The following is a 22,169-nucleotide window of genomic DNA, read 5'->3' as shown; positions in this document are numbered from 1 at the left end:
ACCAGCATGCAACCAACTTGTTGATGGAAAATAGTTGTTGCTCCTCAGTGGGAACATTATGGACAGTGAGGTTATTTACACAGTCAAAGCCCTCATAGAGTTCATACAACTCATCACATCTGAGTTGTAAAATATTGGATTGCCAATGTTGAGTGAACAGCACAACAAAACTGTGTAATCCTGGACTGCCAGACAATCCTATATCATTTCAAAGGGAGAACTGTTGTACAGTATTGTAAACCATCTTGATTGTGTAAATTCAAACATGCTGCCTCAAGATGCATCACACCAGTTTTGCTGTCAATGACGTCAAACATAATTGGTTCTTGTGTGTCTCATAACCAAATGTTGACGTCAAACATAATTGGTTCTTGTGGGTTTCGTGACAAATCGTGGCATCAATCATATATTGTTGTTTAGTGTCTTGTAACCATTTGTTGATGTCAATCATAATTGGTTCTTCAGCGTCTCGTAACCAATCGTTGATGTCAATCATATTTGGTATAATCTTGCACGTTTCATAACCTATCATTGACATCAATCATAATTGGTTCTTGCACTTCTTGTAACCTATTGCTGACATCAGTCATAATTGGTTCAGGCGCATCTTGTAACCCGCCGCTGACGTCAATCATAATTGGTTCTTGTGTGTCTCATAACTGACCGTTGACATTAATCATAATTGGTTCTTGCATGTCTTATAACCGATCGATGATGTCAATCATAATTGGTTCAAGCATCTCTTGAACTGAATTGAATTAAATCAACAATTGTGAATTATCATTGAAGCAGCAGATCCTTGACATAAAACATCAATAAAAAAACGGTTCTTGCCATCCCACAACCGATTGTTGATGTCTATCATAATTGGTTCTTGCACGTCTTGTGAACAACCGTTGATGTCAATCATAATTGGTTCTTGCACATCTTGTGAACAACCGTTGATGTCAATCATAATTGGTTCTTGCATATCCCATGAACAACCATTGACATAAATCATAATTGGTTCTTGTGCGTGTTGTGACTGATTGTTGACATCAAACATCAATCAAAAATGGTTCTTGCCATCCCGTAACATCGTTGACATCAAGGTCAATGACGTGATGGAAGTTTTTTTGTGTCCATATGGTTTAGTTAATTTAAAAGGGTTAAAATGTGAAAATAAATGTACAAATTACTTTCATACATTCTTTTATTGAGAACCAAGTCTTAAAGTTCTGGTTTTAATACATTTTGAGAGAATATTTGGGGGATGATGTAAAAAATGTCAATATGGTGTAACCGTAAAAACGTTGTACCAAATATTTAAACTTGCTTAAAAAAGGTGAAATTCTCAATAAAACACCCTATCAACTACTTTGGCGTAATCTTTCATTAGAACTATTTAATAGTAAATAAAAGTAATGGAAAACCATTGTTCTGAAAATTACAATTAATTTGGGGGATCCTGTCAGTCAAGTCAATTTCCTGAAGCGTCAAGTTGGTGTAACCACCATTCAAGGAGCCATTTTGTTATGTGCAAGAAGACCATGTGACAGGAAATTATATCACAGAGAAAGACCCCTGATGACCCTAACTGCTGCATAAAAAGATTAATAACTCTATCAAAATATTCTAGATAATTTGATATGTTTAAGGTATGGTCAGGTATGCTTGTGTCAAATGTCAAATGGTATGACCCCAGTAAAACATTCATCATAATTTTAAAAATGAGTAGGCTATTTACTTTAAAAATTATGTTTGAAATATTCACATCAAGGCCATGTGCTTGTGTCCATGATAATGCCTGTCAAATTAGATTTTAAATTGAAATGTCAACTGGTGTAACCGATTAAAATATGGCAATTTCACAATTAATACAATATAATAGAGAGCAATTTCATGCAAAAGTCACCCTTACCATGGAAAAAATAAGTTTTGGGTACACCTGGCTTCATCAGCCTGACCTCCTATTCTATTATGAGTCTGATGTGCTGCACATTATCTCTGAGCCAGAACCTTTGAACTCATGTCATTCAAAACTAATGATGGAGGAAACATTTCAAAGCACGCACGGCCCTAATCACACATGATTCTCCCTCTCTCACCCCCTCCCCCCTCTCTCTCTCTCACACACACACAATTTTGCAAAACATGTTTTTACTCTGATTTGTTGTTGTCAGATGTTTTTCCTTCATTGAAATAAAATAAAACACCAAGTTTACTTCACCTTGTTGACTGCCATGCTTGATTTTCAGTGTCAATTTCTTCAACAAACAATGGCCTTTGACTGTAGAAGCAATATGGTCAGGTGGTGTAACTGGTTTGTGTCAATTGGCGTTACCAGTATTTTTCATAAAAATATATATATTTAGAAAACAGAGGTGCTTTCAGCATATGTCCTGCTCAATATTGCAAAAACGCATACAATTACATTTTTGAGAATCCTAATAAAATCTATTTTCATATGATATTTTAAAATGATGTAATTATTTTGAGTACACTTACATACAATCTAGGTGGATAAACTGTGCAATATTTCTCATTCTTTCGTGGTTACACCACTTCAGGCGCATTCAGTGTTACCTTTTGTAAAAAATGGTGCAAATGTCATTTCAAATGACATGAAACCAACACAAATACAAAATGTACATTTGAAAAAACCTTATGCATGCTTTTAAAACAAGTTTTTAAAAGATTTTTGAATTGCTTATCTTGCCAACCCTTATTTGTCACTGACCCATCAACCGTAATTGGTTTTTGCATGTCTTGTGAACAACCATTGACATAAACCATAATTGGTTCTTGCGCATTTCATAACCGATCGTTGAGGTCAGCCATACTTGATTCTTGCGCTTCTCGTAACCAATCTTTGATGGCAATCATAATTTGTTCTTGCGCTTCTCATAACCAGTCTTTGATGGCAAACATATTGGGATCTTATGCATCTCAGAACTGAACATTGACGGCAAACATAATTAGTTCTTCCACGTCTTAAAACCAATCTCAATCTAAGTCAATAAAATTTGTGTTTTTGCGTGCCTTGTAACCGACAATGTCTTCAAAAGATTTGGAATACAGCGCAGGAGTGGGATGGACTGCTTTAAGTAACTTTAAAGCTTGGAAGCCCCAGTCCCCATTTACTTTTATTACATGGAAAAGGGCAGCCTGGACATTCTGCTAAACATCTCTTTTTGTGTTTCACAGAAGAAAAAAAATCATACATGTTCAGAATGACACAAAGTTGGGTAAATTAAATTAATTACTGTATTTTCATTTTCAATTCCTCCAGGAATTAGTGATTTCTTTTAAACTATCTTAAAAGTAATTGAGATACTCTGAGGGAGGTATGTTTGGGAAAATTGTACAATTGTTGCAATACTATTTAACAAACTGAAAACCTGGAGTTCTCCTCCAGACAAAACTTTGAACTGGATTCACAAATGTGTTCAGAAAAGCATGAGCTAAAGAAAAACATATTTAGCCACAGTGTTGAACTCTCTGTGATGAAATGAAAAGAATGGTTTCTCTTCTGTCTACCTTTGTCTTACATGAATCATACACCATAGCAACAAGGCTCTAAATTTAGAATATTGGACATTTCTGTTTCCTTGTAATTGTTTCTTGTTAATAAACCACTGGCCTTCATTTTGCATTCCCCAAGGGCTTGGCATATTGGCTGCAATTGCACTATAGAGTACAAGGTAATGGCTTCAGATTTATTTTTATCCCTCTGTCAGGCACCCATTCGAACTTGATTATCTTAAGATGCATGGTAGGTCATTGACATGACTTGCCAATGTTGTCCTAAGGCACTTTCTGAAACAAAGCCTCGACCCGTTGCCCTCTCACAGAGCACTCTCTCATGGGGCGGGCAACATTTGAAGCCTTTAGTGACCTTTACAGACATGGTCATGTTGCTCAGCATGAGTGATGAACGATGTGTCTGCGTGAAGGGTGAGATAGAGTCATTTAGGGAATGGATGTTCTTCTTGTCAAGAGATGAATGGTGGTTGTAGTGGAGCTGGATGGTGCAGCTCTTTCAAAGAATGCATCAGTAAATGGAAAACGGGACACATAAAGATTTTGGCCCTTTAGTAATGGATTGAAAATAAGTTTGATTCTTAAGAAGCATGTTTTATCTTCTAATTGATTAATAAAATAAGAGAAACAGTGGGGTTCAGAAGTCTGAGGCCACATCGAAAATCTAGGATTCAAAATCTGGCCTACAGTCCACAGCAATCAAATTTGTCAATCGGGTTGTCAGTCTGAGACTTCTGACACACTGAAACATGGGAAATAACTGAGGAATACAAACATATGCAGAAACATTCTCACATTTAAAATGCCCTACAAAGCAAAAGGGTTCGAAACACACAGGCGGGCTTCCTCACTCTTTGTCTCTCTCTCCCATTCTCTCAAACACACTCACGCACTAATGCTTGAAGCCACAAAAACCTACCCACATCTGTTTTGAGCTTCATAAATTTACCATTTAACTATTCGTTTGCATAAAGACCACAGTTAGTTTATAAAGCAGCACGGAAAGAGGCAGGCGGAGACCAGACAGGTTCAATATTATTTCAGATGCCGCTATAGTGATATGACTTAAAGAGAAAATAACAGCTCTGGAGAAAACTGCATGAGGTGTTAAGCACCAGGCAAAGCTCTCTGGATTAAGAAGGCTGTCAATTCATGGATGCCACTTAGATATAGGACGTACCATCAAGCACAAACACATATATGTTTTTGTAGACATTTATGCTTCAGAAATGTAAATATTTGTACATAGCATGCATTTTTATCAATGAGAAGAAAAATAAAGTGAAAAACAAAATAGTGGTGGTTAGACAATAAGAGGTAAAAACTGTAGCAGTAGTCTTGCATTGCCAGACATTTGATTATCGGCTGATTATATGCCGAGAAAATAAATAAATAAATAAATAAATAAATAATATATATATATATATATATATATATATATATATATATATATATATATATGTATATATACATATATATTAGTATAGTAACTTGTAGATGTGCAATTTGTGAATCTAGAGCGCTTTAAATAAAACACGCTCAGTGCAAGCCATCACACCAAACTGAACTCAGAGCACATCTGTCACTCTGGAGACCAGGTAGAAATGTATTCTCTTGAGTCCGATTGCTTCTATTAGTCTGAATCAACATCTGGAAATAGGCATCCATAACAGAAATCAGTATAGACATAAAGAGATTTATACTTTACAAATACAGCTCTGATGTTTGAAGACATTATTTGGACAGCATATGAGAGAGTTAGAACATAGTTAGCTGTTTGTTATGGGAGATTTGCAAATAAAGAATGTGAGATAATACTGCAGAGAAACATTGTCATTTGGGGAAAAGGGGTTTCCCTCCAAAATACAGCTTTAAACATGTGGACTCACAATTTCTCTTGTGCTCTAACTCTCTTTGTCACACGCACATACCATCACCACTATAATCAAGGACTCCAGCTCCATTTTAGGGTTATGGTCTCGTAATTTTCCCCTTTCAACATGCGCTTGGTGCCACAGGACAAGCTACTAAACAGAGTCTATCGCCCACTGAGCCATGAACAGGTGCTTTGTGCTCTGGAAAAACCTGTTTGCCTTCTTGCTCAAAGTGCAAATTGGGATTAATTGAGTCTAATTAAAGCTCGCTTCGACTGCAAGCACTAATGTGGTCAATATCAATCCAGTGAGAGGCTCTCATCAATTATCCTGGCCTCACAATTTTCATCATCATTATAGTGGTCATTTTTGTGCCAGTATTGCAATGTTATCTTTTAAATACTTGTTTCCTGTGAGAAAATAAGTGGAAGAATGTCATCCCTCTATTGGACAGCCCCCAATTCCATATCCTTTTTCTCATTTGTCATTTTCTTGCACTCTTTGTCCCCTCCAACTTTAAGAGAAGGCCTTGTCTTGAAGTGATGGATTGACATAGGCTCCCGGTTATCTCAGGAGTCACAGGTAATCTTTACGGGTACAGGGATACACCAGATGAAGTCCAGGTTTGCCAAAAGAGCCATTGGGAAGGCACACATGCAAACTCACATATGCATGCAAACCAGTGGCGGCCCGTGCATTTTAAATCTTGGCCTTCAGTGCGATTCATGCCATTAAGAAAACACTGTTTCATAATTAATAAGACACCCTATACATATATATGGACATCATACATTACATCGCAGCCAAATAATAATACTTTTCAAAACTTATACTGACACTGAATGCTCCAGCCAGCCTAATTTACAATTAGAAAACTCCTGATGTTGCTATAACAATGCAAAAAGCACTTACCAATCTTCTTGAAGTGAAAATCAGCCCTCCATTCCTGTATACATCTCAGGTTTTTAAATCCATAAGGATCTCTTTCTCAATGTCGATGGCGGCAGTGATGACAGCCGACTCGTCAGCTAGATCTCGTGCTCTTCACTTTCAAATTAAGTACATCACTTAAAGTGTGATAGCATCACTCAAGGCCAGCTAGAAGGCCTGGACTGGGACATATCCTAAAGACCACACCCACCAAGAACAAATAAATCAATCTGATTGGCTGATGAATCTGCCAATTTGACTTTAGATGCCTATTCACTTATACTGTTGAGGGATTCTGTAGAAATTCTGAAGGCTTAACAGGGTGGAGCTCAGACTCATGTGCTGTTTTGGCTAAAGCGTTCAGCTTTGGGCATGCGATTTGTGAACCAGTCATCACGCTTCGCTTGTAAGCATCAAGAAATACATTCTGATTGGATAAACTATGCATTGTTTGCTATTCATTTTTAGATAAATTAGGAGTGGAAAGCAATTGAAAATAAATAGGCAAAAATGTGAATGAGAATGAAAGGATGAAAAAATATTTATTTATTAGACATGTTAGGCCAGCAGAGAAGGCTTTTTGTGAACCAGTCATCGCGCTTCGCTTGTAAGCATCAAGAAATAAATTCTGATTGGATAAACTATTAATTGTTTGCTATTCGTTTTTAGATAAATTAGGAGTGGAAAGCGATTGAAAATAAATAGGCAAAAAGGTGAATGAGAATGAAAGGATGAAAAAATATTTATTTATTAGATATGTTAAGCCAGCAGAGAAGCCTGTTCTGGCCCTGATAATTCACCACTGATTCAAACACAAATATATCCACTGTTGTTTGAACAAAACAAATGCCCCATCACTCAACGTTTTAACTACGATCCTATCTCAAATACTACTCTCAGCCCTTGAGTCCACAATTTGGTCATGTAAACCTTTATGGACAGTAGGGTGGTATTCCACTGTGAAATCCACACCAAACACAATTTTTATTTTAAACACTGACCAAAAATTTAAGTCAAAATACTAGTTATTCTGCAGACTTGGTTTAGGGTTTTTCACAAATCCCTAAACCAAGATCAAAATGATCAATTGTAACTCCTCCTAGAGCTTTAAAACTACATCCACCAAACTCACGTAACCATCTTTGCGTGGCTTCACTAGGACAGATAGCCAAACATCTACTATTTTGTAGAATTCAGAAGAAAACAGTTTATTAAAATAATTAACAGTAGCTTATTTATATTTTGGCAATATTTGCTCTGTTAATAATCCTAACAAAAATTACTTGAGCAGCAACTATTGCTACTGTTGCTTGTTGCTTTTTTACAACTCTGATAAAAACAGCAACTGATAAAAAGATTTACATATAACAAAATTTTGTTTTCTTTTGACATCTTTAAGATAGTTATGCTAAATTCTCTAGTGGTGCCAAAAGACTATTTAGGTTGCGCAAGATTAACCTTTACATATTGTGCCTTGAGAATTACCTTCAGAAATTCCTCTGTACAATGTCTTCAAGCAGATGACCCCCTAAGATTACAGCGACAGTCCCCCTGGGGCAACCTGGGGTGCCTCGCTCAAGGGCGCAATGGCAGTACCTCATGAATCACCACTACTGGGATTTAAACTCACAACATTTGGGTTGCCAGCCCAGCATTTTCTCTGACATTATCTTACGCATCCTAAAACCCCTTAGGAATAATGAATCACCCACGTTCTTGAAGTTGCAAAGACCTTGCCCTCAGCACCACACCTCCTTTAAGACATAGCACTAATCCCCCACAATTGGGCTGAACATGGACCATCTGAGGGAAAATTACAACAAGTAAAGCAAAATACAACCAACAGTGGAGGTGCAGGTCAGCACGTACACCGGCTCCTGTAGAATGGACCATGACATTGGCTAAGAAGACGGATAGATTGAAACCAGAGAGCGAGAACCCCCCCAAGTCTAACTTGGTTTTCGCCACGTCATTGAAAAAGCTTAAGTTTGCTGCCGAAGTTTCCAGAAAAAATATGGCGTGGGCAGTTCTGAGAGTCCGAGCAAACAATTCTTTAATGTCAATGGTTATTTTTTTCTCCTCCAATATGGCCATGGTGGTATGGTTGAGTGATTCAAGGTGATGAGAGAGAATGAAGGAATGAGTCTTAAGTTTTAATGGCTCATTGTATTTTTTATTTTTGTGGCAGATGAAATATGTTTTAATTTGCCGAGCACTGGAGGGGCTGTCGATAACTCTCATTCGAGAGAAGGCAGAAAATGCGGGATCACTTTCTTGTTTGCTTGCTCTCTCTCTCTCTCTCTCTCTCTCTCTCTCTCTCTCTCTCTCTCTCTCTCTCTCTCTCTCAGTCATTCATTCTTCCATCACGTTGGTGCTCCTGCATGTTCCCATGGTAACGTAGCACAGCAGCGAGGCAAGGCGAGCCACATGCCAAAACTGAATGATAGAGTCACCTGGAAAGAGAGAAAAAATAATTCTGTCTCTCTCTCTCTGTCTGTCTATCCAACCAACCTGTATGATATTTGTAGATCACATGCAACACCATGGTCATAAAAAAATTTAGTGTGATAAACAGTCTGAAATGTAAATAACGATATAATGATGAAAAACTGATGAATAACTTTTCAATATAACTGCAAATATTTCTGTGCATGTTAATATGCTCAGGACATTGAATTCTGAAAATCCATCACTAATGATTTGTAATATGGATAGGTCAAGGTGGTCAACAAGGTGTTCAGCAACCGATTAAGGGTTTTACCCTGCTGTTAGCAGTTTGCACTGAAAAACTCTCTAGGAAAAGCTGCATCTTTAAATTTATCCCCCTTAAAACGCTGCCAGAAAAGCCATACACATTTAGACAGATGCCTTAGGGGCCCATTCACACCAAACGTGCCATTCACTTGTGCCATGAATAGAACAGAATGAAGGCATCTCATTCTTTTTAACTTGACACAGCATCTATAAAATGCTGTGCTTCAGTGCAAGATGCGTCGCAACATCCAAAGATCTCCATCTAGCGCATGTTTACATAGAAAAACAACTGAAAAATGCAAAGATATATTTGCTGGGATTGGTCCCCTGGGCCTCTATGTAACATGTTCCTCTGTTTTTTGACCATCCTGCAATAAAATTTGCATTTTAAAGATGGTCTTGCATTTTTAAGTTAAAAGGTGAAAAATGAATCTTGATGGAAAGGTTCATACATTTCTGTGATTTCTCCAGTTGTTTCTGATGGATAAGGATAAAAAAAATCATTTTGATTAAAACCAATTCACAAATTAATCATTCAAACAGATTTGTGAACTAGTTTGAGTGCATTTACATGTACGATCTTACACCGATTAAGCCGACAACGTGCAAGGTCATGTAAATGCCTTAAATGGTTTCCTCTGTCGGAGTAAGTTCATTAACGGTTTAAGCAAAAAACAATTGGCCCATTACCCTGATTTTATGTTGCATGTAAAACCCTTTTAGCAGTATTGTTACCCACTAATTTAACAGTTTTCTTGCATTGTCAGTGTTTTTGAATAAGATTCATTGAAAAGAAGTCACTCAAAAGAACAAATCGGACATCACTATGCCTAAACAACTACTCTGATCTAATCTACTCTACATAAGCTCAACACAGAAGCCAAATCTAGCCAATTAATTATTGTAGAGTAGAGACTGAGTATAGAATTCCCCATGAATTTTATCATTTAATGAATTTCCATGACATTTCTAAGCTTAGAAAACACATTTCAGCTCAAAATTTCCTGATATTTCCAGGTTTTCCATGACAGTGGGAACCCTGCACTTTATTCCATTCAATTGCATTTCGTCCAGCTGTTTCTGAAAGCAAGAACATGTCTTATCTAAATGCCCCCTAAGAAATGCAAGTGACTGGGGTCAGGTGAACCCAAAACCAGCCTAATTATTATTCTAATTATATATTCTGACTACCTTAAGACCAAAATTTAGACTCGAATTTAAAAATACGTAGTTTTGCTCATACCTAATTTGCATCCAATAAAATGGAACATTAGAATCCATTGTACTAAGCTGTAATGGGCAGTGACCCAGTCCAAACCAGACTGTGCACTTTGTCCAGCAGAGGTGAAGGCTCAGATCAGAGGTCCATGACCCAGCGAATATTGGGAAGTTCTAAAGCAGGTTGGAACGTTCCAGATCTCTCTGGCCAAGCAAAGAGATTCTGAGAAAAGCCAGAGTCGGAAAATGAGATGTCAGGTGTGATTAATCTTCACACCGTGAGAGGGAGAGAAATGGGGTGATTCCAGGGTGAAGAAAATGAAAGATTTGGAATAGCAATGAATGAGCTTGAAATTCAGCCACATTCTGAGCTGTGAAGTTCAGAGACCTAAAGAGGATACTGTATATGTGGCATTCAGGCTAGTGCATTTTTTTTTCACTTTCATAGCTGAGCAATGTTTCTTATGTAGAGCTTTTATTGGTTGCAGCCTGAGGCTGTTCTTTTACACTGGGATTCTGGGTCTATGGTTATGAATAGAATTTGGGTTGGAAATATTGTCTCCAGAACAGCATACAAGGAATAGTTCACCCAAAAATAAAATAGCCGTTTACACTTAAATGATCTGTTAATTAAAACAGACTAAAGTTGTGACAGGGAGGACCAACAGGAAACCTGTTTCAAGCTAACATCCGCGCCTAAATTTGACAACACTAACAGCTACTCTGAGAGATAATGTCCCAAATGTCTCCCAATACCACAAAGACTGAAGCACATGATTTGTAATCGAACACAAAAAAAAAAAAAAATAAAATGAAATTTCTTAATATTTTTTTACAAATTAAGCATTTACCATTTGCTTTACATTAGTAAAGCTAGAGTCACTGAACAATCTTCACCTTATTTAAAGGGATAGTTCACCCCAAAATGAAAATTGTCTCAACATTTAGTCATCCTCATGCCATCCCAGATGTGTATGACTTTCTTTCTTCAGCACAAAAGAACACAAAAGAAGATTTTTAGAAAAATATCTCGGCTCTGTAGGTAAATACAATGCAAGTGAATGGTGATCAGACCTTTGTAGCTCCAAAAATCACATAAAGGAAACATAAAAGTAGTCCATATGACTCCAGTGTTTAAATCCATGTCTTCAGAAGCGATATAATAGGTGTGGGTGAGAAACAGATAAATATTTAACTTTCACTTTCAGGTGTGAAAGTAAAACTAAACATGCACCACATGTGACTTTCAGATGTAAAGGTGAAAGTGGAGATTTACAGTAAAAAAAAAAGGACTTAAATATTTATCTGTTTCTCACCCACACCTATTATAAGAAAGTAAGTCATATATATCTGGGATGACATGAGGGTGAGTAAATGATAAGAGAATTTAAATTTTTGGGTGAACTATCCCTTAAGAGGATTTGACATTGGATTTAAATATACACAAATTATTTGTCATTTGAATACACTTAATGTGCTCAAAGTTTGATGTTACAGTGTGATACACTTTTGTCATTTTGCATGTAATTGTCAAATGTTATTTTTGTCGACTAAAATTTATATGCCATTTAAGTCATGACATGATGAAAATATTGACATTGACATTTTCACCAATATAAAAATTCTGACTTAAAAACAAAAATAGAAATTAAAGGTGCTATATTTAATATTTTTACTGTACTTAATCATAAAATGACCATAATATGTCATTAGAGAATTAGGAAACATGCTAATGTAATGGTGGCAAGCTGATAGATAGCTGTGCAATGTGTATAAACCTCACTCTCCTGACCTCAAGAGGTGCACTAGCGACTGATGCTAGAGGCTGTAGCCTTTAGCCTCCTTGTTGGCTCACCCACCTCCCATGCTGGAGACACCAGTTCAAGTCAAATGGAGCGGGTAGAACAGGAGCATCACACTAAGTTGATATACTGGCTTCTCCGATAACAATGCTACAGCCAGTATATTCTACTTCGAAGTTTCCATTCCAGGCTGGAATTTCTGTTTATGTTTTGGCCTGTGTGATCCCACCCACTGCCCACTCACCAATAGTATTTAGACACCACCGGGTTGCCAGATTTGAACAAATTTGCAGGCAAACAACACTGCGTGCTGCAGCCATGGATGCCAGCAAATGAACTGGATCAGAGATAACAGATTCCACCCGACCTAAAAAGCCTCGCCATCCGTCTAAAAACCACCATGTCCAGAGGCATAGTAAAACAAGGATAAATATTGGAGATGCTTTTGGAAGATGGAGATAGCTTAAAGCCCAGAAATCCTTTCATTCTGGCAACCCACATGAGCTTCGATTCTGGGTGACAACTCTCCAGTATTTTGAATTTGGACTGCAGTACCCATTTCAAGCGCTTGTTGTCAATCTTACATATAGCACCTTTAACAGTCTGACATTGATCACTTTCAGTGTATGCAAACAGAGTTCTTCAAAATTTCTCCTTTTGTGTTCCATGTAAGAAAAAAAGAGTCATACAGACTTTGAATAACATGAGACGAGTATTGGTAAATAATACCAACATTTTTATTTACAGGTGAACTATCCCTTTAAGATCCTTTCATTTGAGCTGCTGTTGGCCATTCATCTTTTTCTAGATCGACATGTGTTGTGACATATCAATGTCAAACCTGGTGAATGAGTTGCTGATGGTGATTTCAATATGTCGAGATCAGATTTCATACTGATGTTGTATGTCAGCTGGTTAGTTGGGTTAAAAGCTTTGTCAGCTAGGGGAATTACGGCATGCTAACTGGGGATTCCGTACACACTTTTGAATCAAGATAGTGCCTCTTTCACAAGAAGGCCACAAGCAAAGACCAGATTCTTGACACTTAAGCAAAATGATACTGACAGGTCTGTAAACACATTACTTTTAGTGTCATGGTCCATTAGTGAGCGTTAGGGACTAGAGACCTGGACCTTTAAAGGGATAGTTCACCTAAAAATTACTTTTTGTGGGACACAAAAAGAGGATGTTAATATATTTACAAAATCAGAGTCTGGACTGGCCTTGCCTAAAGATAAAATCCATCTACATTATGTTTTATTTTAAAAAAATTGTTTGTAACGTAGTCATTGGATTTCACTGATGATGTGCTGCTCCCTGGTGGTAAGCAGAGGAAGCAGAGGACATACAAGCTCCATACTGTGATACTGAGTGACTGTTTTGTTTTATGGTGATGGAAACTTCCACCCACCCCTCTCACCATCTGTCTGGGATTTCTCATTTTGTGAAAGTCACCTAAATATTTTTCTGTCCCTCCATTTACCTTCCCCCTCAGCCAGCTATCTATTTTTTCACTCACTATCTGTCATTTTTCACTATTTGCACATGCTCTGCCACATATTAGCGGCTACCAAACAGATAAAAATCATAATTCTGTTTGCAGTTATTGTATAGTGAAAATGTACAATATTGCTTCACTCCTTAGATGATATTAATGGTACAGCAGTTGTGTTTATGTAACAGTCACTCTTGGAAATGTCTTATTTATATTCATATCCATAACATGCCACCACTGCAAACATATTCCAGTTTATGTATGCATGTTTATGCATTTGTGTGCATGTGCAAGAAGATTCGGCATGGGTGTCAGTGATGACATGTTGGTGCATTGGAAGATTATGACAAATTATAATGTGTCAACAACCCCTTGGTCGTTTTGCCATCTGACTGGGGAATTATGAATTAACTATGAATCAACTATGAATTGCTTATGTTGTATTATTTCCTAATTTGTATGGTGCTTTAGATAAAAACGTGTTAGTGAATATGAATTTAAATAAATGACATGACTTCTTTGGCTGTGGTTTTGCCCCTTGAATTCCTCTCCCTTTGCTCTCCTCGTCTGGGGGTTTTCTCTCTATCTTGGTCCTTGTCTGGATAAAATCGCAATGTATCATTCTATTGTTCCTTCTGTCCTCAGAGGGTCCTTTCAATTTGACCCAAACTCTCTGCCTTTTACCTGTAAGATAGGGTATGTTTCATATACAAACCCATGGGACTGAATCACAGTACTGAGCCTAGAGCAACAGGGACATAGACAAGGCCTGACATGGAGAGAGTCATTATGGGTCCTCTTGAAGAGATTGAAGAACATGCACTCTGACAGCCATGTGTTTGTGTCACATTAAAGGGTGATGAACATGCCTTGAAATAGTCTTTCCTTTTGGCAAAACCTGTTTGAAAACAACCATATTTTTCCAATTCCATGTGGAGCCACTAGTAGTGCAAAAATTTCACCTCACCTTAAATTGCTCACCAGACTGCTCACACTGTGAATTAGGCAACAGTCGGTTTTGCTGCTGAAAGTTTTGCTGCTGAAATTTGGTGCTTACAGAAATTAGAATCACAGTGACCCCCAGTGCCCAAGTCTGGAAGTGTTGTTGAACGTGTGGGCACATGAGAGCTCCAGTTTTTGGGTGAAATGTCGGCAAAAGCGTGGTGCCAAAAGCAAAATGTATTTTTAGTTGTAAATTATTTTTAAAAAAAACCTGTTAACAGGAATGCATATTCTAACCCAAACCCCAATCCTAAACCGTACCATCAGTGGAGTTAAAATGCAATTTTAGAGCAAAAATGCAACCTCCGATTACGCTATTTAATTCCTGGTTCCTGCGAGAGCACAACTCGTGTCTCATATGTCTCAGTAGCTATAGAGGGAAATGTGTTCACACTTGAGTTTTGCAAAAATGTCTGATGTAGGATGCTGCTTCTAAGTGATTCATCTGAATGGGGTTGATTTCAGAGTACATGAGCTTTCAGAAGCAACATGTCAGTTTCATGTGTTATCAATTTGAGTTTAAGTGAGCATGTGCAGATTTGCTTGCATCAGAATTGGTCATGCAATTCACTTGAACCAATGGTCAGAAGGTTCGGTAAACAGCTGATGGTCAGTGCTTGGAGAAATCAACACTAGAACTTTTGTCTGTCCTGCGTAAACAGGGGAAGTCCTATATCTGGCAGCTTTCTTTTAGTTGTAGCAGTAGAGTGAAGGTGATTGGCCTGCATTTTACCATCTCTGTGGAGGGCTATCAGATGGAACAGGAGCCATTCTGTTCTCAATAAGAACACAAAAAGCCTTTGGTGGGGTTCAAAGAGTCAGTATGCTCTGGTTTTGTGTTGCACAAAGTCCCAATGCGAGTTTCCCTTTGAGAAATGACCAGATAGTTTCAGAGCAGTAGGATTGTACTACTGTAAGAGCTGTGCTTATCTACAAGGGCACAAAGTTTGAAGGACATGTTTGTGATCTCAGTAACTCTGTTTTTTGGGTCACCCTACCAGTGATTGAACTTGCAACCCAGATTTCTTTATACCACCACTAATTTATGGTGTTGAAACACCGAGTGCATTTACGTGCTTGACTTTAATGTAACGTAAGGTCATGTATGCTGTGTTCTTTTTGTGAGAGGAGGCAATTTACTAAAAACAAATGTTACAGGTTCAACATAAATTAAGCTCAACTTAACAGCATTTGTGGCATAATGTTGATTTCCACAAAAAATAATTTTGACTTTCACTCATTTAATTAAGGAAAAACTGCAGTTACAGTAAGGCACTTACAATGGAAGTGAACTCCTACTTACTGGACATATTGTACATAAATATTAAAACTACTTTTTTTTCAAAAGTGTATTAAATCGAGAATTGATCAGATTAATCTCACAGTGAAACTGGAAACAGTAGGTTGACTTTTCTTTAGCTAAAATCAGTGTGTGCTAACTGAAATTCGAAACACTGCCCTTAGTGGAAAAAGCGGTAAGTTTTGTTGGGCATATGGGCATGTAAGAGCTCCATTTTCTGGGTGAAATGTCCACAGAGGGATGCCAGAAACGAGTTGTGAAGCTAGTTGTTTTCAGCTGTACAGGATGTAATACAGTGAAGAGGAATGCAGATTCTATAAAGTGAACCCCCAAACCTAAACCTAACCATCAGTGGCTTAAAAATTTAATGTTAGAGGGGGAAATGCAACCTCCGAATCACGCTCGTCACACACTTAAGCCGATGCAACAATGTCTGATGGCAAATGGCGCTTTTCAGTGAGTCGGCATAACATGTCAAATCCTAGAGTACTGGAACTCTCGGAAACAACATGCCGACTTCCCATGGAATCATGTTGTACTGATGTGGGATTAAAAATGATGAGGACATTTCCTTGACAGGTTTCGTGAGAATCACCCATATGAAGACAAACATTTTCTTTCTTTTTTTTCTTTAGAATAACTTGCACTGTACACAATAAAACTAGGAACATGTATTAGAATAGTAAATAGGGTCAATTTCGATTTCATATGTTTGAAATTTCACAAAACAAAGCAATTATGACCTCACACTCCATAAACAAAAGACTTCTTTATACATCTAGCATTTGCCATTAGTAAAGAGAAATACAATGAGACAAGGGAAATTTTCCAAGGTTTAGTTAAAAGTCTGAGTCTCTCCCTTTCTGAGTGCTATGGAGAGGAGGGCAGTTTTATGGAGCGTGTCTCCACCCTCCGCATGCTCTCAGAATAAGGGCCACTGCCTCCTCTATTATCAACATCAATTGATGGCCTCTACACCACAAGTGGTCCCTCGGGAAAAGGAGAAAATACTTTTAGTGACCCACCACTGAGAGCTTGTGTCTTCATTGAGATTGTATTGATTTGTCTATCAATTCTCTTGTAGGGGGTTGGTGGGGTTCGTGGCCATAAGTTTATTGTTGGCCTTTGATTCCCAAGAGATGCTGCACTGCACAGCACAGCTTGTGCATGTGAACCGTGACATTGCTAAGGTGCTATCAGTACATCTGGCCTCTACTAGAGGAACCAGACCTTTCTAGATATAGAGTGCAAACACACCCATATGATAAGAAAAATGCCAAATGAGAGTCTAATATTTTCGTTGTTTCTCCTAGACAGCGATGAGATTAAATGGAGAGCACTCCATGCTTGACATTTTTGTTTGTGAAACAGACCCCAAAATTGTCATGTCTCCTTTAGAGTTTCAGAAGAGATCTTAACAATGTCTCAAATTGGGGGCCTGGGTAACTCAGCGAGTATTGACGCTGACTACCACCCCTGGAGTCGCGAGTTCGAATACAGGGTGTGCTGAGTGACTCCAGCCAGGTCTCCTAAGCAACCAAATTGACCCGGTTGTTAGGGAAGGTAGAGTCACATGGGGTAACCTCATCATGGTCACGATTAGTGGTTCTTGCTCTGAATGGTAGGTTGTGCGTGGATCACAGAGAATAACATGAGCCTCCACATGCTGTGATTCTCCGCGGTGTCATGCACAGCGAGCCACATGATAAGTGGATTGATGGTCTCAGAAGTGGAGGCAACTGAGGCTTGTCCTCCGCCACCCGGATTTAGGTGAGTAACTGCGACACCACGAGGACCTAGTAAGCAGTGGGAATTGGGCATGCCAAATTGGGGAGAAAAAGGGGAGAAAAAAAATGTCTGCAATCAAAAATCAGAGAATTCCTTGCGTTGAGTCTAAACATTTTAGCACAAACACTTTTATTATTTATTTTTAAAATATTTTTTAATCAGTGTTTTTCGATACTGAATTAATTTTTATTACTGTAATTTCTCTCGCTTTGTTTGCCTTCTATTCTCTTTTTTTTCACCAAGCTTATCGCAATGCTTTCTCAGATTGCCTTCTTTGCAAAGTATACAAACGATGCAGGATTAGAATTTGGCGAAAACAAGGTATTTTATGGTATCTACCTTTTGAAACTGTCTTTCCGAGTTGTATGTGCCGCGTTCTACGTTTCGCAAGTTTCCTGGTGAAATTATCACTAGAGGTGCAACAACAACTGTCGGTTTTATTCTCTTTTACACAAATCACGAGTACAACAGCTGATTATGACTTTATAAACACATATTTTTCTCTCTGTTACCCACACACTGCTATGTTAAGATATACAACGAAGAAACACTTTTACTATAACATATCTTTTGAAAAATTATACATATTAATGCTGCATTACAGACCCAGCTACATTTACAAACTTATTCCAACATGCTTGCACAGTAGCTCACCTAATAGAGTGTTGGACTTTAGACTTGGAAGACCATGGCTCAAGCCCAGCCAAGCATGCAAGCTGACACGCAAGACAAAAGTGTCATAGATGCGTCACGAAATAACGTGGTTGCTTCAGAAAATATGCCGCATTTGCTTTTAGGATACTATCGGTTAGGTTTAGGTTAAAGTTTTAGGTTAGGGAGGTATGTTTTACTCATCTAACATGCACCTTAAAAACTTGTCTGATTATGACACCATTTCACTTGCTTTTGGCGCCTCTCGCTAAACATTTCAATGAGATCAGGCTGTAAAACAGACCAGGACTAATGGCAATGTGATGCAAAACCGCGTTCTAATTTGCAGGGTCACTACGCAGTGTTCACTGCTCTGTACAGTTTACACTGACATTAGCCCAGCTATATTCTCTCAGCTATTTAGTGTAGCTTTTCCAGTAATGAGCAACATTTTCCTACGAGTAGTGCTGTAGCTATTAGAAAACACTACATTTTTCACGTTATATTGCGTCAGCAGCAGTAGAGCTGGGGGGATTAACACGCTCACCTAAACTGTCCTCTCTCGCTCTTGACTGGATGTAACCATTTTTTGGCAGAAAGCATGATTTTGATAGACGTAACCACATTTTTACAACAGTAATACTGTAGTATCCATATAGTAACCATGGTTTTACTTCAAAAATATTGTAGTAACCATGGTTAAACTATGATTACTGTAGTAAAACCACATTAATTTTCGCAAGGGAATATCTCCCTAATTAAATATACAACTAGCAGTTGATGTTATTAAATTCTGCAAGTGCATAATTAAATAATATCATCTGATTGTGATATATCTAAAATTATTTTCTTCAATGTAGTTATCTTCTTTTTGTTAGTAGCTTGTAGAGTAGCTTACTATTCAAAGAGTACTCCTAAAGGACTGAGGTTTGACTACTTTAAATTATGTGGCTTGGGACGATAGAGTATACAGTTTCAAAGTACCTTTCCCAACACTGTTTTTCAGAGATCCGTTCTATGGCACACCAGAATTGTGTTACTGTTTGTCTTTCCGACTCTAAGAAAAATACAAGTGCGTGTTTATGTTTCGTGTGTGTGTGCAGGCTTGGGGAGTAACAGATTACTTGTAACGGTGTTAGGTAATCAGGATACAAAACATAATAATCCGTAATCCGTTACAGTTACATAAAAAAACATCAATCAGATTAGTTACATTTTCAAAAAATTTGGATTACTGTTAGGATTATACATTTTAATTTCTGACAAAAGAAATAGTGAATTTTCCTGACATAAAGTGATATAGAGGGCTCTTTGTTTAGAGAGATGTTTAGATGCACGTTCTCTTTAGTTATTGAAAAGACACATTAAAAGTTTAAATCTATGTTGATCTATTCTTTATTCATTTATTAAGTAATCAGTCATCTGTAACAGATTACATTAAAAAGTAACCCTCCCAACCCTGTGTGTGTGTGTGTGTGTGTGTGTGTGTCAGACTATCCTCCCTAGCCGTTATTATGGGCACACATATCAGGCAGTTGGTAGATGGCAGAAAATGAGTTTGCAGATCCTCTTCTCTGGTTGGTTTGATTTGGTCAACTGGATGTCCACAGGCAAATGGATACTAAGACTTATGGGGCACCCAATTCTGAATCAACAAAAACTCTGAAAAAGAGTAATTAAAGGCAATACTGGAACTCAAGTATGTTATTGAACTTTCATTATTTTAACAGACATTATGCATTAAATGTACATAATTATTGATCGGTCAAGCCTTATGTATTGTTTGTTCTTGAATTAGTGATACATTTTTATAATAAAGCGTTATCCATGTGGTTATACTTTTCTACCAGCCCACCATAAGCATTCGCACATGGTTTTAATCACATTTGTGCCAAATTAGCTTAACTTTAAATGAAACATTTTAAGAACTTAAATGTAAAGGAAACTATATTTATTTTATATACATTGCTATGTAGTTGCTAGGGTGTTCTTAGTGGTTGCTAGGGCATTGCTATGTGGTTGATAAGGTGTTCCAGATTGTTGCTTACTGGCCCAAGTCAAAAGAGCCCACCCTGAAGTCTCTTTGATACTCTCACAATGATATTATGACATTTTATATTGTTCTCAGAACAATATTTACACAACACAAAAGGGATGCCAACTTGTATGGCACATAACCAAAAGTCCAATAAATTCAGTTCAAAAGCTCATCGGTTTCAGAGATTATAAAACAAAAACAAAAAAAAGTCAATCAACAAATAAGTCCATGCTAAAACTCAAATAATCCATCAAATAAACAATATACCAGCTATGGCTTCAAATTAAAGGTCTGGCTTCTTCACCATACATACATTCCAGACAAAACAAGCATTTCAAAAAATATATGAATTGAATAAAAGTACCAAAAGCAACCAGGCAAACATAATAAAAATAAATAAAACCTATTCCTTTGATATTCCTTTCACTGTCAACAAGACAGGAACTATGCAACTTTTAGTTTGGTTCTGTTTGTTTGTTCACATTTGCCTCCATGTTAATTAATTAATTACCTGATTGGCAGGCTGTCTGAAAGTGGTAGTGCCAAATGGCCTGCCTTAAAGGGGCAGAGCATGTTTATTCCAGTCTGCCACATAAACAAACAGCCAGTCTAATGAATGGCACTTTCTTCAAACACACATCTCCTCACTGACATCATAAATGGGAATTTGGGTACAAACAGAGCTACTTTAACTTTGACTTGAGGCAGTTTCCATAATTTTTTTAATTGTATGACAATTTGGTACTTTATTGTAACTCTGTTCACCCATACAGTATGCATATTATGAAAGAATTAACAGTCTTTTTATATAAAATAATCTTTATTCAAACACTGTTAGGCAACTGTAAATGGCCTTTGGGGCCAAAACATATTTGAGTGAATATTCACTTACCTTAAGTGCTTTACATTATAGTACAATTTTTAATTATACATACAGTACAAATATGTTACAGTAACAAACCAAAATATGTGTACAGTGCATGTACAAGAATACAATAATAATAAGAATTTTCATGACCCTGTTCTGAAATATAATTCAATATGATTTCAAATTGAGATATTCTTTAGCATTTACATAAAAAAAGTTATATTAACCAACATAATATACAGTCATATGCAATATATATATATATATATATATATATATATATATATATATATATATATATATATATATATATTTATAATAGTTTGGCAAATTTAGATTGTTCTTCAAATAAATGCATTGAATTATTGCAACTTTTTTTTATAAAGCCACATTGTTTTTCTTGGCATCTAAATCTGGAATAGAATAAGTTGAAATGGCATGCATTTCGAAAGCAAACAAATTTGACAATGGCGTTAAATGTTTCAAGTTAATACAGCAGTTTTTTTTTTTTTTTGTTTGTTTTTTTCTTTTTCACTTTCACAAATATACAGTGCATTGACAAATATGTGGTACTTTGTTCCTATTACTACATTTGATAAGTACAGTCACTATAATATCTAGCAATCACATAATCATATACATAATCACCAAAATGTGCAATGTGCAGACAGAAGTTACACTTGAAGTATGAAGCGATGGGAATACTATGCAAATATGGTCCAATTTTCAATTTCATCAATAATGGCTCAGTTTTCCCTGTTCACAAGGATTGCTGAACAATTAAACAACTATGCAGTGCATTAAGGCATTAATGTTATTTAAAACAAATTTACTTTAAACAAGCTGATCCAGTAGATACCACAATCATTGCAGCATAGTACAGAAATCTTACAACAGATATCAACAACAGTGTTCCGAGGCTTATAA

The sequence above is a fragment of the Myxocyprinus asiaticus genome, chromosome 50, assembly GCF_019703515.2.
Source record: "Myxocyprinus asiaticus isolate MX2 ecotype Aquarium Trade chromosome 50, UBuf_Myxa_2, whole genome shotgun sequence".
Lineage (NCBI taxonomy): Eukaryota > Metazoa > Chordata > Actinopteri > Cypriniformes > Catostomidae > Myxocyprinus > Myxocyprinus asiaticus.
This window is presented reverse-complemented; position numbering follows the sequence as displayed.